This window comes from Ambystoma mexicanum, chromosome 4q (assembly GCF_040938575.1).
Source record: "Ambystoma mexicanum isolate Mex_15411 chromosome 4q, UKY_AmexF1_1, whole genome shotgun sequence".
In the NCBI taxonomy this organism is placed as follows: Eukaryota; Metazoa; Chordata; class Amphibia; order Caudata; family Ambystomatidae; genus Ambystoma; species Ambystoma mexicanum.
Window position 1 is genome coordinate 943,675,558 of NC_090928.1, and position 17,207 is coordinate 943,692,764.

The 17,207-nt window shown below is 45.5% G+C and overlaps 1 protein-coding gene across 8 annotated transcripts in view; it reads right to left on the reverse strand.

Annotated features, from left to right (window-relative positions):
* BICRAL (BICRA like chromatin remodeling complex associated protein) overlaps window positions 1-17,207 on the reverse strand; it is a 2,181,199-nt gene that overhangs the window by 2,151,588 nt on the left and 12,404 nt on the right. The window contains exon 2 of one of the 8 annotated variants that reach the window (XM_069608488.1): window positions 11,886-12,111. The exons of the other annotated variants lie outside the window; for them this stretch is intronic. The gene's annotated coding sequence lies outside the window, so the exon portion shown is untranslated. The remainder of the gene's footprint in view (window positions 1-11,885; window positions 12,112-17,207) is intronic. 8 annotated transcript variants of the gene reach the window in all.

Here is a 17,207-nt window from a genome sequence, read left to right on the forward strand (position 1 = left end):
TGACCACCAAATGCCTATAAATAAACACAGCTAGATTTGAGAGTCCTGCACAGTGGAATGGAGGACCACCACCAACAGGTCAAATGGGTGACGTATCATACAGAGTTCTGTTTGGTGACCAAAAGATTAAAATATTGAACACAGCTAGATTTGAGAGTCCTGCACAGTGGGAGAAAGGCCCACGCCCAAGAGGTCAAATGGGTATTGTACCAAACACAGTTATGTTTTAGACACAGATGACCAAAGATTGCTATACTAAACACAGTTAGGTTTGAGACACCCGTTACCCAATGATTACAATCCTAGACACAGCTAGACCTGCGAGTCCCACACAGTGGGAGAGAGGCCTAAACCCAACAGGTCAAATGGGTGTTGTACCAAACACAGCTATGTTTGAGACACAGGTGGCCAAAAGATTACTATACAGAACACAGTTAGGTTTAAGACACAGGTGAACAAAAGATAACTATACTAAACACAGCTAGATTTGGCAGACCCATACAGTGGGAGAGAGGCCGAACAATGCGATCTGAATACCAGACAGTGCAACTTAAAGCAGGATACAGCTAGATTTGAGAGACCTGTATAGTGGTAGACGCCCATCAATGCAACCTGATTACCAGACAGTGCAATTTTAAGAAGGGTAGAGACAGATTTTAGAGGCTTGTGAGGTCGCAGAAGGTTGGATTAATGCAATATTGTGCTGCTGTGGGCGATTTTGACAATGGATGGGATTCTAGGCCCCCCTACCATACTGGTCCTGGTAGATGCTCGTTGACAACTGGCAACTGGCTTCCCGGCTTCCCCTGCGGACACCTGCTGACACTTTCTGGAGCCGCCTCTGTAGGAGCTTGCCTTGGGCCCTTAGCCGAAGGGGCTGCATGGGCAGAGGGCTGCCCTGGGAGGGTCAGATATGACCAGGTGAGGCAACCAATGGGAGGCGGTGGGCGTGGCCTGGAATTTTCTATAGAAAAGGCTCGGATGGAGAAGGGGGGGGCGAGGGCTCTACTCACCTGCTTCGTTTGCTGGGAAAGAAGCAGGGGCCAGGTAGCGGGTCACTAGGCCCGAATTCAAGGGTGTTTCACCCAATCAGAGGCTGTGGGTGGGTTGGAAGGAGGAGAGTTCCACTAGTTCCACTTTGCAGATCGGAGGTTGCAGAAAGGAAAGGCTTAAGGAAGGATTACAAAGGAAGGTTAAACAGGTTCTCAGTATATGTGAGGACAACTTAATCTCCCAATGAAATCTAGGCAAGCCTTTCCCAGCAGTAACAGTCTGAAACAAGTTACCACCTATGAGGGACAAACAATATAAAAGTCAATGGGCTAGAAGAGTCTGCAGGGAGCCAGGACAGCCAAAGTCAATTTGAAACAGTCTATGGAGCTGAGGCACCTCTTAGAATCAAACGTCTTGCACAAAGTTGGAGTGTTTGTTAGAAAATCACTTGTAGGGTCATAAGCTGGCCTGTGAAAACAAATCAACTCTAAAAGTAGGCCACTGAAATTCCCAACTCGGAAAGGCACAGCTACAAGACAGTGAGACAAGTACCCCCAGTTTAAACAGTAACACTGGTTTGAAGAAGAGTGGTCCATCTGGCTTCTGTCCTGCTACAGCGATGCAGACTCTGTGTTCCTGTGCCTCGGTCGTGGAAACAAGAGGGAGGACATCTGTAGGGCTCCTGTAGCGATACTTGGGAGGTTGTCGGCAGCTACAGGCTCTTTTCGGTTCAGCAGAACTTAGCAGTTTCACCACTTTGTAAACAGCACCATTGCGGATCTCGGATATCGGTTGGGCTTCCTTCACTCCTTGGGTCATGCACTCTGGTGAGGGGACTCAAGCACTGGTCTTCCTGCTTCTGGAGGGTCCTTAGGAGACTCTTAAGAGCTTCTAGCTGGATTTCAGACATTTCACTCAACTACGGATTACTCGACCCCTGGCACTCGGTTCTTGCAGCAATGAAGAAGTACAGCCAGACAGGGAAGATGGTCCAGTGGAGTTTGGCTCTGGGATAGTTGGCCCCACTAACCCAAGGGGAGAAAGGAGTTTCAGCAGAGCAGCAGGGCTTCAACCGGGCAATGGTCCAGGAGGATGCAGCAACCTTTGTTCACGGTTTCCTCGTCGAGTGTTTCTCCCAGTGGTCGACTTGCCTCTTTCCCCAAAACCCTCACCTATTAAGCAGGTTTCTCTAGTTCATGAACAGCCTAGGCTGTCAATCACACAGCAGGGTGGATTTCCTGAAAGGACAGCCAGCCAATCAGGACTAGTTGCATTCAGGCATTCCTACAGACAAAGGACAAGGGAGTTTCAGGAACTTCCCTCACATCCCGTCCTTCCAGACACACTGGAGCCAGAGGCAGGCTTCAGGGCTGAAGCCCGCCAAAAGCAAGACAAACAAAGACCTCACAAACAGAAAATGGCGAAAAAGACGACAGGGGCCATTTTGATAAAATGGTCAACCATGGGTGCTATACTGCAGCTGAGGATTCAGCCTGCAGTAGAAAAGCACAATGGTAGAAACAAGTAAACCACTGCCAATAGCCATTTAAAGTAGGAAGGGTAATATAAAATGTTACATGAGAATGTAGGATAAGGGGCTACTAGGTAAGCCCCAGCACTCCACATAAAATGGTGTGTGCTGGACCTACAAAGAGAAAAGGTAAGTAAAGTCAATTTCACTTAACTATTCTTGGGAACAGTAGTTCACACAAGAAAAGTATTTTAAACCTTATGAGAAATCTAAAGGATTTCTCAGTGACACTACACTGAAGGTGATGTGTGTCACCATACAAAAAGTAGATGCCTATGGAGTTTGCCAGACTCCCAAAACAGTGCAAACACATAATCCAATTCGGGTCAAAACACATGAGGGAGTGGGAAAAAGGTCTCACTCACTCCAGGGTTAAAATTAAAAAGTCTACAGTATAGCAAAAGAGCTGGGGGTCTCTAAGGTTGAAGGGAATTAGCACAGAAATGAGATTCGCCCTAACATGAGTGCACCCATATATGCCAGTATTCATGTTTGCTTTGCGCAAAATCCAATAATCAACAACCATAACCAAAAGTTTTTTTTTTTTTATTTGTATTTGGTTTGATCAAACCTTTACAAAATTGTCCTCAGAATAAAAGAGAATATACAATTCCAAAATATAGCCATCATTAGCATATATTTAAACAAAGTTCATATAAAAACAAGCATCACCAAATATAAGAAAAAAAGAAATAGAAAAGAGCTTGAACCAACAGAGAGTAAAATAAAAATGAACCTAACAGAAGCAAGTGAAAATAAGAAAAGAGCTGGCTTAAAATTATCTGAGCCAGTTTAGTTTAAGGCCCTTTAGGAACCCAGAGATTGCTAAGCGTTCTCGCGTGTTTTGCACATTTAAACATCGTTTCCGAAATTGGGCAGTAGAGGGTTTAGCCAATCCCAGCGCTGGTCCGACGAGGGCTTGGAATGAGCGGGCCAACTGTTTAGAGAGGGCGAGTTCCCGAGTTATGAGGACCTCAGGCATGGGTTGGGAGGTGGGTCCCTCTCCATCTTCGAATACCTTTGTCTTAAGGGTATCCTCAGCAACCCCGCATGGGGCCCAAACCTTCGGAGACAATTGACTACCTTCGAGAAACTCCTCGACTCGGCAACTTCCAGAAAGGGCGCGGTTTCCCGTATGTACACAGTCCTCAACACCCTTAACCTTCAGGCTAGGAGAGGTTTCCGTGGGTTCTGTAATGATCTGGCGGGGGAGGAGATATCCGAGGATGCCTGGGCTCGCATCTTTAGGATATCGTTTAATGGCAATCTTTTTACTTCAGACATGGAACACAATTTCAAAATCCTGCAGGGGTGGCACAGGGACCGGAAAAAACTCTCGAAAATGTTCACAGGGGTGTCACCAGACTGCCAGAGGGGCTGTGGCCAGGCAGGGACCAGAGGCCACATGTGGTGGCTATGCCCGAAAGTGCAGTCCTACTGGGAATCCGTGAGGGATTGGATAGCGGAGGTAGAGGAGGTAGCGGAGGACTCTCTACATCTCAACCCGCTGACCATGCTGCTGGGCCTCCCGTCGGAGGAGGAGGAGGAGGAACGGTACCGGTACCCAAGGATGGTGGAAACTATGCTAAGGGCGGGCAGAGTGGCCCTGGCCCAGAAGTGGAAGAGCCCGGAAACGCCTTCCAAAGACGAATGGATGAAGAAACTCAAGAATATGTTCTTGGATGGACAAATTGACTGCCCTGGTGAATAATGACTCTTGCTCGTTCCTCGCGAACTGGTATGGGGTCCAGCAGTCATGGGGATGGGACGTCCATTGGTGATGGGTCTGCACCCCCGGATGACCAGGGTGCGAACGTCTCTGAACAGGTATACACCCAGGGGGGGTTCCCACGACCCGGGGCGACATCGGCCTCAAGCCTGATACAATGTGGGTCTCATGTCGCACTGCTTCAAAGACTGAGGACACGATATGGAAGTCTGGTTTCCTTGCAGTTGTTATGTTAGAATTTGACCTTGGGGCGGGGGGCTCGGGGTTTCTGCACTTTTTGTGTTTTGTCTTTAAAAATGCTAATAAAACCAAAGTTTTAAAAAAAACATTGTTTCCAAACCGAGTCAGTATCATAATAAGAATAAGAGTCCTTCAGTGGGCCCAAGAAAGTGTTCCTCATATCAGTCAATTGCACACAGCTTAGGATAAGATGTTTTGCAGTTTCCTGTTTGGAATGACAAAATCTACATAAGCTTTCCTCCATATTTACTTGATTTCTTTTAAATAGGATGTCATTGGTAGAGAGGATATTCCATCGTAACCTCAACAGCAAGCCACAGTGATATCGATTTAGGAAGAGCAATCGAATTTTAGAGAGGGATCCTCTTTTCTTGTGCTCATGTGATAGATGACTCATAGATTTATATGAGTGAAACGTTTCTAATGTGGAGATCCAATCTTTATCTAGCAACCATTTTTTAGTTGACATTGGGTTGCTAATTAGGGTTTCCAGGTTTGAATCTATGTTTTGAAGGATCTTCTCACAATTGTTGCTGAATTTTAGTAAGAATCCAAAATAGTTTATGTTATTCCCTACCAACTCATATAGAGTGTTTACGGCAGGGACCTTAATTTTGGCATATAGCGTAAACATTCTCCATTGTATGCGGACCCATTGGGAAGTATATCCCAACTCATACCGAATAGCAGGTAAGGACACCACGTTGGTGTTATCTGTAAACTCTATTCATATACAGACACCAATAATAACAGAACACCACTAACCTGATCAGATGACAGCAAGTTTATAGCAATGAGAAATCCCCCTGGAAGTCCTGCAGCCCACCACCTGATGGTAAACAGAGCTGAAGGAAGCACAAATCTCAGGGAAACCCTCTGGGGAAGAAAACTCTGGGACAGGAATGGGGTGCGATGTTTCTTTGGAAATCCTATCCCTTGAATCTTGTCAGATGAGTCTTGGTAGAGGCAGGGAATTTAATACTTCTTAACAGCAGGAAAAAAAAGAGAAACAATTAGATAGATAAAATCGATAGAAATGGAATGCTACTTTAATCCAGAGTAAGAAATGTTCCGTACTTAACATCGAAGAGCTACTGTTTCTGGTACTGGGTCAAGGATGTCTTGTAACGTTCTGCAGTGCGCAATAGAAAGTATAGCGAGTATGGGATAGAAGCAGAAGGGAGAGAAAATAGAGTTGAAAGTAATCCAAATACCTATGTGAGACAGCACTGGGAAGTCTTGGACATTTTGTAGGCAAGGATTCAACCCCGAACGCAAGAATTTCTATAAAGAATGGTGAACGAAATGAATGGTTCCTCGTATGCCAATTTCGGAAGAGAAAAAGGTTTGTGTATCGGATGTTTCTGTACTTCCTACCTGATCTACTAGAATGAGAGTATAACCCGGCAACTGGAGAATGATCCGAAGGCTGAAGAAAGGCAGGAGATCGAGCCAGCGCCTCGAGTAGAATGAACCGCGGCTGATGATGGGAGGAGCTTAATAACATTGGTCTGACTCTAGTGAAGGTAAGGTGAAAGCCGATGTCGGAAGAGATCTAACAACACACAAAACAGGTAAGAAAGGAAACATTCAGCAGGTAGTTTTTTTGAAGAATACACATAGCTAGGGAAGTAAGAACCTAGAGGCAAACTTACGGAGCGTCTCTCTGAAGAGTAGCGACTTGCTGTGGCATCTCGGTCCGGCTTCTAAATACTGTCACATGACTGCTTGAACGCGGAAGCCCAAAGCAGGCGGAGTCTGTCAAAGCAGTCAAACTAGAACGTGCTCGTTCGGCGCCCATTTTAGGATGGGTAAGAAAGGTAGCATATCCGGATCTATTTCGGTGCCAAATAGACCAACCCCTGCAGTGATTCATAACAGTTGGAGATGCCAAGGATCTGTCTCCAGATTCCACCTTCTATCTGGTTCAACTACTGCGTTATTGCATCAGAACACAGTTCCAAACCGTTTCCCAATTAGGGACCATCTTCCCTTCAAAAAACATGAGTGCAGGTTTTATTGAGAATCTCCCGTATTTACGATCGATTTTCAATATTTTGTTTCCCAATAATTTAGCTTTATGTGCTAGAATTTCCAGCTGAGCTCTAGCCCCCTTATATGCACCAACATAATAGCCCAGATAACTCACACTATGGGAGATACCCACCCTAGACCCCTCCAGGCGGGACACAAGTTCTTAGGTTCTCCCTTTGTAAATGCGAGGATTTTGGTTTTATTCGGGTTGATTACAAGGCCATTATCCCTGGCATATATCACAAAAGTGGCAAGAAGATGTTGGAGGCCCACTCTGGTAGAATCAAACAACAAAAAGTCGTCCGCATAGGCCAACCAAATGATTTCACCTAAACCCACTCTTGGGGCTAACAGCCCCTCTTTAATCAAGCACTCTGCCACATCAGACAGGTACTGATTAAAGATCCATAGCGCCAGTACGCAGTCCTGTCTCACCCCAGAGTGCGTTTGTATTCTTGCTGACATGTCACCCTTCTGGATGAGCCGGACCCGAATGCCAGCATTCTTGTAGACGCCTTCGACCAGGCTTAAGAGACACCTTGGTAGACCACCATAGCGCTTGTTTGTGCCAAAGTTTGTTGCGGTCAACGCAATCAAAGGCTGCAGAGAGTTCAACCGACGCCACGAAAGTGCAGCCCTTCTCCCTCCTCCATGCAGCATCCTGGATGCATTTTACGGCTATGCCATTGATGTTTGTCGAATGTTCCTTGCGGATGCCAGTCTGAAAGATACTTAACGGGTGGAAACGTTTTTCCCAATCTTCAAGATGTGACAGTAGAAAAGCAGAGAAGATTTTACAGTCAGCATCAATCAGAGATATAGGCAGATAGTTCTTAGGCTCTGACCTACTGCCACACTTGAAGATTGGGATAACATGAGCTGTACTCCAGGAAGTGGGGCAAATCCCAGTCATTAAGATGCCCTTGAATTCATAGAGAAGGAGATTAGCCCATAGATTAGGGTCCGACTTAAATGTTTTGTTAGTAAGACCGTTGGTTGGGTCCCGGCGCACGCAACCTTTTGCACTTCAAGATTAGCTCCATAACTGTATCAATCTCCAGAGAGGGCTTCCTGTTGTCCCTAGGACCATTGGCAGAATAATATTGTTGTCCATCCCCAAATCTGCAAGATATCGTGTTAGGCCCAAATCTGTTGCCATAAAAAGCTAACTATTCTTTTTCAGAGATCGGATTCAATTGTGAAATGACATGATTAGTATCTTGGCCATTCACAATTGCCCAAAATGCACCCACATTCGCCCCGATTAATATCTCCAGCATCTCGTTGTAGGCGACGATGTTTTATAGTTTTTCACAGATTTTTATATTTTTGCTCAATCAGTCGAACACTGTTGGTCTGTAGGGCCTCATCGGATTTTAAGTTCTCAATTCTCCTGATCTCCTTTCTCATAAGTGTTTTAGCCAGGGCTAATTTCCGATTGGATCAGTGGGTGTGCCGAGGGTTAGGTACTGTTCTATTTGGTCGTAAGCCTATGTCCCTAATCGCAACATCGATCAGGGACGTAATCCCAGAAGCATTAAAAAAGGTATTTAGCTTCCATTCCAGGGTGGATTTATTCAGCTGGGCCCTCAGACTTTGGTTTAAGGCCTCAATGTTTCTAGGAGCCCATCTAACAGCATTTCCAGAGCTACTACTAACTGTGACCTGTAGGTATGGAATATGTTTCATATTGGTTACAGTCAGATTAAAGTGTGCAGTTAGGATGGCATGGTCACTCCATTCGTTGGTGGAGACCTTCAAGGAGGTACATCTGTTCCTTAGAAAATCGTCAGGGCAGATGTAATCCAACATATAGGAACTCTCCACGCCGCCAAGTATGCCAGGCAGGTTCTTTATCGTAACCCACCAGAGGTAGGAGACCCATGTTTCCCAACCCCACATACCAAGAGATATTGTTACACTTCGGCAGAGAAAAACTTCCCTGCGGAGTACGTCCCATTGACAGGCTCCTTTGTGGAGCAGATAGAGGTTGCCATGGTGCCTGTACAAGCTACGGCGGAACCCTTGTCAGCCGACACGTCTCGTACGTGAAGGACGTACAACAAGGCATGCCCCCCCTTACGGGTTTAACACTGCCATCTTCCAGAGGGCTTGTTGGTGCTAATTAGTGTTTCTTACTATTTGCAGTTACGTCGGTCACAAAATCCCGACTTGATCTGGTTCCGACCAACGCTCGAACTTTTGGATTGTTACGTCTTCTATTCCATTGGCACTTCTTATAGACCGCTACGGTATCGACCCGGACTGCCTTCTCTCCGTCCTTATCATTGTTGTGATCTTCTAGTATTCGACGCAGAACGTTATTTGGATTGTCCTTCCCTGCTGTCTTTGCAACTCATTCGTCAGTGGTTACTCGGAACACCTCAGTTGCTCCAACCCTCGTCTGGGAAGCGTGTGTTTCAGGTAACCAACTGTGTTTGTTTTCTGCTATTTCTGCCAGCACCATCTTTGACTATTGTACCTCATTTACCTACTGCTCTGTTGGTATTCCTCTCTACTGGATTTTGGGACATTCATTGAACTACAACACTCAACAAACTTATTTTCAAAGTGCATATTGACGCTCTCCTGATCCTGCACCGACCCGGCTCTAGCGCGACCCTCGTGCCGCCCGGGTTTCCTTCCCTGTACTAACTTAGCTGTTATTTTTTCCTGTCGTTTTCTCCAATCCTGGAAATCGTTAACCCTTGAGAGTCCCACAATTCAGGTCTGTTGTTTTGGCTAAAAACTCTCTATAGGAAGAATCCATTAGATTAATTCACTCATTTGGGTTTAATTCTTTACTTGTAGGTCCATCCCGGGGAACGTTCCACTCCAATCCCTGCCTAGGTATTTCCTGTCCAATACTGTGCTTGATTGCTTAATTGTTTCTCTCGGCACGGTTTAATATCTTTGTATTCCTTTGCAGCATTGGTATTGGCGGTGTGTGTTCTCCCGCTCTTTTATTCAACTGACACCTCTGCCTGTTCCAATAGAAACAGAAGAGAGGTACATTGTAAACAAGAGCCCCTCTTTGAGGAAGCCTGAGTCTTGTACTCAGGGGAGCTGGAATTGTAGGCTGAATATCGATTCCTGTGTACATATCGTCTCCAAGGTCATCTATCTATCTTCCTGACCTGTTTATGTAGCGGCGAGTAACAGATACCCAGTTGTTTTTTCCGAGATGTACCCACTAATGCCACATCCATTTTACAAATTTCCGATGGGGGGTGTTCAAACTGACAGTCAGCATTGAAGTCTCCAGCTAACAAAATTCGACCATTCTCGTTTTCGAGGGCCCATACAGTTATTACTCGACAGACCATTTCTACAAAGATTTCCACCGGTGACATTCCACTATGCCAATAGATGTTTATAATAAGTAACCTCAGGGCACCATTGCCAGTTATAAGGTCATCCCCCAAAGCTCCAAAAGGGAGGCCCAACAGAACAGTTCAACTAAAGCCTAAACAGTTGGCCACAGCCGTCAGGCGACCCCCTGAAGGCCTGCCCCCCACACCCTGATTGGCCATTTGGTCAAAGATCCGATAGCCATCCAAGATGGGAGTTGAGGTCATCCAAGTCTCCTGAAGACACACAACATTATCCTCTCTAAATTCCAAATGACAAGCAGGATTACCCATTAGATGATGGTTTCCTCTAGTATTCCAGGATTTAAAACGTAGATCTATCTTTCTGCGGGTCCAAAGGCCTGCTTATGGAACAAGTTTCTGCCACAGGGTCAAGATAATTGCGGCCCAATCAATATCAGTTCCCGGTTTCTTTTCAGGATTGCCTAGTTGTACCCGCCTCTCATTACCCAACGGAAGTCCAAGAGGAACATTCTCCTTTTGTAGGATGGCTAAGGACTCAGAGTTCACCGGCACCAAGGACAATCTGGATCCAACTTCAAAACCCAGATTCCTCAGCGGTCCACTCTGGGAAAGGATACGTTCCTTAACCAAGGGGGGAATCCATAAATAGGAGGCTTGTATCTCGATGCTCTCGATCCGGAAAGGCCACCCTGGCAATGTGCATAGAAGTAATCAGAGCAAGAGCTGGCATCTCTGCAAAAATGGTCAGGATATTAGATCCATTAAGGCAAATTGGTTCCGCCAATCCCAGCAAGCGTTATACTAATTAGGGCCAATGGTTTACTTGGCATTGTCAAATGCTGCAAACTACTTGGATCTCTCAAGTGGTTTTTAATCGGGAGTTTCTTGCCCCCCACATGGAGCACTATTCTTGTCTTTCTGAGTGTTCATATTGAAGGGTTTATGGAGCCGTTCTACCAGATCTCTTATTCCTGTAGATATTGTGGGGTATAAGGATCCAGGAGGAATATTCTCTTCTCGGAATCTACCCCACATGACACCACTGTCGGGGTGGAAGAGGGAGGGTTCACCACTTCAGTGAAAGAAGGTTTAAGAACAGAAGATTAACATCCCTGAGTAGGTCCCCATATCGAGGAGGGTATTACTTACAACATTTCACCTGGTATGATGCCTGGTGCTTGTTTCTCGGCCCTCACATACCCACAACAGGATCCGAATATGGTTCCGTTTATTGGTCCAACAACACAACCTTTTTGGTTTTCCCTGGGCCACATCCCCATCCAACTGTCGGAAGCTCACCTGGTGCGTACCCAGTTGGCTGCTGATTGATCTCGGGTTTAATATAAGAACCCTTGCTTGCCCACAAATCACTCTCAATGTCCTGCACAGAAGGAGCATTTATATTTGGGGCATTATTTGTTAGGATCGTATCAGTTTGCATTGTTGAGTCAACCAACTTAGTTTTCGGATGAATCACAGGCATGTTTGGCCCATTTTCAGGGATGGACACCAAATTGTGTCTGAAGAGGGTGTTACGTGGTGTTTTAGTACATATACCACGTGATCTTTTCATTGTGGATTTCCGCTTGGGTAATCTCCTTTTACGTTGGAGGGGTACCTTTTGGTGGCTAGGGTCCACAGTCTTACAACACTCCTCAATCAGACAGCCCTCAGACACAACACTATCAACTTTAGCATGAGCATGGGAAGTATTCAATATACTGTTGTGGGGGTTTGAAAAGACAGCAACAGTTAGATCACATACAACACCCTCCCCTTTTTGCTGGGTGATCATGGAGCCACCTGCATCCAGCCCAGTTGATTCTGCACGGTCTAAGATTTCAATCATCTCATATGTAATGTTAATAACAGAAGGGTTACTATCAAGTATTCGCCCTTCAGAATGCTCCGATGGCGCCCCACAAAAGTAACGGACTAAGACTGAATTCAGAGCCAATACAGTCCAATTTGGTATTCATCTCAGCCAACAATTCTGTACAATACAGTCAATTTTGCCATTTACCTCTGCCAGGAGTCTCTGTGAGTTCTTCAGTTCGGCCCATAGATTGCCATATAGCTCCACAAATGAGCCTAGGACAACATTCAGTGCTGACACAGTCGGGTGAGTTAATCTGATCCTTTCATCAAGCTTCTTCATAGTATGAAGCATTCTTGGGCAGCCCCCTTGCTCCTGTAGATCTGCAGGATTATTGTTCACCCCACAAGACTCGTTAAGCTGAATTGTAGCCCTGTTAATGACATCAATTATGCTTGTTAGAGCTGTTGGTGATTCTTGGATTGAAGCATCGCAAGTCTGTTGTACCACACTTTACAAATTTTCATTACGAAATTCCATGGCATTATCAGCACATTCGATTATGCTAATGTCTGTAATGTCATTCTGTCTTCCAAAGAAGTCCTGAGTCGTCACAGCAGAGTGATCCAACATGGCATTCCTTCTAAAGACCTCGGGCAGTTTAACTTTGTTGCTAGTTGAAGTTGACTTTAAGATATAGTGATCCATAGATCTTTGCCCCACAATCGGCTTAATGGGTCTTTGGCTCTTCTTTAAGGTATAAGCAGACCTTCAGGAGGTATGTATAATTGCCTTGCGGGTAAGTGCCCGGTTGAATTGATCATCATAATTGAGGGTTAATTGTGGGACCTGTTGGCCGCATACAGGTAAATCATCCTTCTCCCCCTCCAACGTTTTCCCCGTTAAGACAGTTGGAGTAGGGGATAACAGGCAAAGTAAGGAGGAAATCATGGGCTGGACATGCAAGGGAGCAGCCAACTTCTCCCGATCAATCGATGTCTCCTCATTACCCAGGGGGTCCACTAGTATGCAGCCTGGTCATGTATTTACCCCCATTTGGCTCCGTAGCATGCATGCTTGATGCAGAAAACCTGATATATTCCCAAAATGCTCAGATCAAAGGGAACCAAAAGGAACCCGCAGTCTCCGAGTGCAAACAAGAAGATGGAATTATCAGTACCGGACTATTTCTCAGATCAAAAAGGGCCCACCAGCTAATGTAAGCCCCACATACTCTGGAGAAGTAGGCCCGCAAAATGCTAGGAGTGTAATCTGCCAGCACTATGAAAAAAGTAGTCTCGGTTTAGGGGTCAGTATGGGTAGGCTACATTAAGTCCTTACTGCCCCTCAAGAGATTCAGATTGATATACGAGCCAAGTTCAATATCAGAATCAGTATGTTAAGGCCACAGTTCAACGAATCAATTGATCGTATAGAGGAGGGACACACTTAACAATCTTAGTTTCTCTGAACAAATACATTTTTTGTCTCTGTTTTAAGCTGTAACTTAACAGGCCTGCAAGACTCAATGTTTAAGAATGGAGATGCATTAATGGCAAGTTATGCTGTTAGTTTGCTGAATTGTTACCTTAAGGCGCGCAGGGTCGTAAGGTGATCCAACACCGTTAGAGGCGTGAGCCCTATAGCAGGTAACCAACAGTCATCGACAATCAGCGACAATCAGCGGCAAACAGCGAAAATGGCAAACACCCTTCTCTCCACAAACGGGCTTCTCGCCGCAAGGGTCGCGGTGACTGGGATTGATTTCCTGGTTTAGGTGGGTGTGTCGCTCGAGTCAGCTGATCACAGCAGGTCCCAGAGAAGTCTTACAGGTGCAGCGCCCAATAACTGCACAGCAAATAAAGATGCTTCAAATGTGCAGAAATAATGGCTTTACAGCAGCGAAAACAGCAAACATCCATATCTCCACAAACGGGCTTCTCCATAACCAAAAGTATCTCCAGGATAAAAAAAAACAAAAAGAAAAACACATAGGATAAAAAAAGAAAGAAGCAATAAACAAACGGAACCACAAAGTCCCATCAACCAAAGTCTCAACTACACACAACCTACCAAATACAAGCAACAACAAACCACAAACAGCAAAGACTAAACACAAAAGATCAGGAAAAACACCAATAGAAAGAGGACACCCACTAAGCAACACAACCCACATATCATGCCTCACCACAAGAAAGACAAAGAAGCCAGAAAAGACAACAGAAATAATAAGAAATCCCAAACCACTCGGGAAGGTAGAAACCAGCATGATCCCACAAACCCAAACAAACTCGACAAACATCCGAGTTGGCCAAGGAGACATACAAATAATATAGCAAAGAGACTACAATGCTCGCTACCGGTCCACATACGACAACGTGGTAAACAAAAACAGCACAGCAACAACAAACCAACAGCCAACAAGCGTCACAAATACAGACCCAACCAGGAAACCAAATGGAACACGACAACTAATAAACCATCCCAACCCAGTCTCCACCATGAATAATACCCCAACCAGAACAAGGAACACATTGGAATCCATCACAATCTACACTCCCTGTATCACCAAGACTGGAACAACAGAGGGGTAGCTACCCTATTTACCACCCGGAAAGAACAAACCCTGCCATAAACCTCATCAGTCTACTCGACAAAAAGACTGACTAATAAAGGACCACCCCACCCAAAAGACTCAACCCAGGAAAAACACACCTGGAATGGAAACCCAACGAACAAAAAATACTAACAACACAAAAGGGAAATCAAGCAAACTACACTGCAGCCTCCTCAACATTAGATCCATGGCAAAACACTTGGAGGCACAGACGTGCTCTTCTTTACAGAAACCTGGCTATCAGACAACTATAAAGCCATTGCGAATGAAGCAAAGCAATCCCTGACAATTATAAATTAATACATTCCAACAGAGAAAACTGAAGAGGAGGCGGAATCACAACTATACACAAAAAAGAAAACCACACCCGAGCATCTCGAATCATCACAACCAACGTGGAAGAATATGAATCCCTCCTTATCAAGATAAAACTCAAACAACCAATCCAACATAGTATTCCTCCTGATCTACAGACCATCTTCTTACAACCTCAACCTTGAAACAAATCAACCCACCACGACAACCTAGGTGAAAGAGATCCCACTGATACAAACAGATACAACAGAAGACACACTCAACAATTGGATCACCAAGGCCCTTGACCAATTAGCACCAGCTAAGCCATTCAAAGCAACACCAAACAAACTAGCAGCAAAATGGTTCATAGAAGAACTGAAAGAAAAAAAAAATGCAAAATGGAGAGAACAATACACCAGACAAGACCAAATAAAATACCAAAGACAACTCAAACTGTACAAAGCAACAATCCTCAACAAAAAAAAAGAACAAACTCTACTACGCCACAAGAATAGAATCGGCAAACAATTCACAGAAAGAACTCTTCAAAATCAGAGAGAAAAAAAAAAAAAACTCTTCCTGAAAAGTCCAAAACCCGACACAAACACCTTGTTACAAAATCAACAACCACCTGAGAGCAAAAATAGACAATACAGGAGACCGTCAACCTAGCTGTGGCAAATACAACCACTGGACCACAGACACCAGATGAAACTGTGGCGCCTGTGGCCGCGGGGTGTGCTTGGACGCCATTTGACTGTTCCTAAACGATGCCGTCCAACACACTGCAGCGGTCTAGTTGTTTTGCAATAGCAGCTGCTGGAGGCACTTAATACCGCCCACTCCAGCAGCCGATGCCTTTCAACCTTAGTGGTCCCTTTCTGCTACGTTTACGGTCTGCCACGCTAGTTTGTGCTCTTTCCCTGGTTTGCAGGAATGTTTTGTTGTTTCATTTTTCCTGGCCGCTGCTGTTGCAGCTCCTCGTCGGCTCTCTCTCCCTCACGCCGTCCGTGCTGCCTCCTCTCTCCCCCCGGGCTTGGAGCCTCACCTCCAGTTTATGCCGGGATCTCCATCGTTACCACCTTCTTGCGCGCCGGTTCTTTTCTGGACTTGTGCTTCCCCTTCTTTCTTCCCTCTCTCTGCCCTTCAGCCTACCAGTCTATTAGGAGCTCCTGCTCCCTTTGGCTCGTCACATTCCAGTTTCCTACTGACATCTATAGGGTCCTCACTCATCTTATGCCTGTTCTCCAGTGGAGCCCACCTACCTGAGGATCCTACGACGTGGTGCTACTTGCAGAAGCCAGATTCATCAGCCTGCAGTCAAAGGTTTTATTTTCTGCCAAACAGTGCTTTTTTCTCCTACAGTCGATCCCGGAAGAGGAGTCACAGGTCTGCTATTGAGAAGCATACACTGTGGCTTCATCCCGGGGTAGACCCTTACTTCAGGAAAAAAAAAAAAGAAAGACTACCGGTCCTGACGTCCTCTGGTCCAGAGAAGTTCAGATTCCAGTCTCTCAGGTGAGGAGGAAGAGCAGAGTGAGGTGTCCAGGGAGGACCAAGCCCATGGATTTCACGGAAACACAGATTAAAGCAAAACTCATCTGCCTAGAATCAATCACAGAGGAAACTTTCGCCACACTGATCAAGGACACCAACTTTGCAGAATCTCCAAGGGACCCCTGCCCCCGGATGTCTTCAAAGGAATCCTCAATCACAGAACCCCAGCGAAACACTTCCGGAACCTAATGAATTTATCACTCAAAAAGAGGAAGAGTACCGCCCTCCTTCAAATCAGCATACAGCAAACCACTGATAAAAGAAAAAGGTCAGAAAGTGCAGAAGACCCAAGCAACTACAGACCGATAGCCAACCTGCCCTACCCAGTGAAGATCCTGGAGAACCATGTCTACAAAATCCATCTTCAACACATCCAAACAAATGGAATACTCGACCAATCACAAGTTGGCTTTAGACCGATGAGAGGAACAGAATCAGCACGTCTATCGATATGGGACGACCTGAAAAACACAGACGACACCCAATCGGCCCTCCTTCTACTGGACATTTCTGCAGCTTTCGACACAATCATCCATGCAACACTAATACAAAGACTGTGGGAATGTGGCATGCAGGAAACAGCACTAAAGTGGATTACCTTATTCCTAACAAACCGAACCGAAAGAACTTACCTACCACCTTTCACCTCAAACACCAAAAATATATCCTGCGGAGTCCGACAGGGTTCCAGCCTCTCCCCTCTAATTTTCAACATCTACACGTGCCCACTGACGGACTTACCACCTGCAACTATGCAGACGACACAACTGATTAACAGAACACAGGAACAAAATAACCCTCAACAACTGCCCCACAGACATACACAACTGGATGACAATGAACACCATCAAACTGAACCTCACAAAAACGGAAATAATGCTCTCACCCGCAGGGTTCGACGGAGGGAACCCACAACTGGACTGGCCAATCGGCATGGGAACGCAACTAGAGACTACCAATGTAGTAAACAACCAAGGAATACTCATGGACAACAGACTATCATAGAAACCGCAAGTCAACGCAATACCCAAAAAATGCTTCTTCCTCCTACAACTACT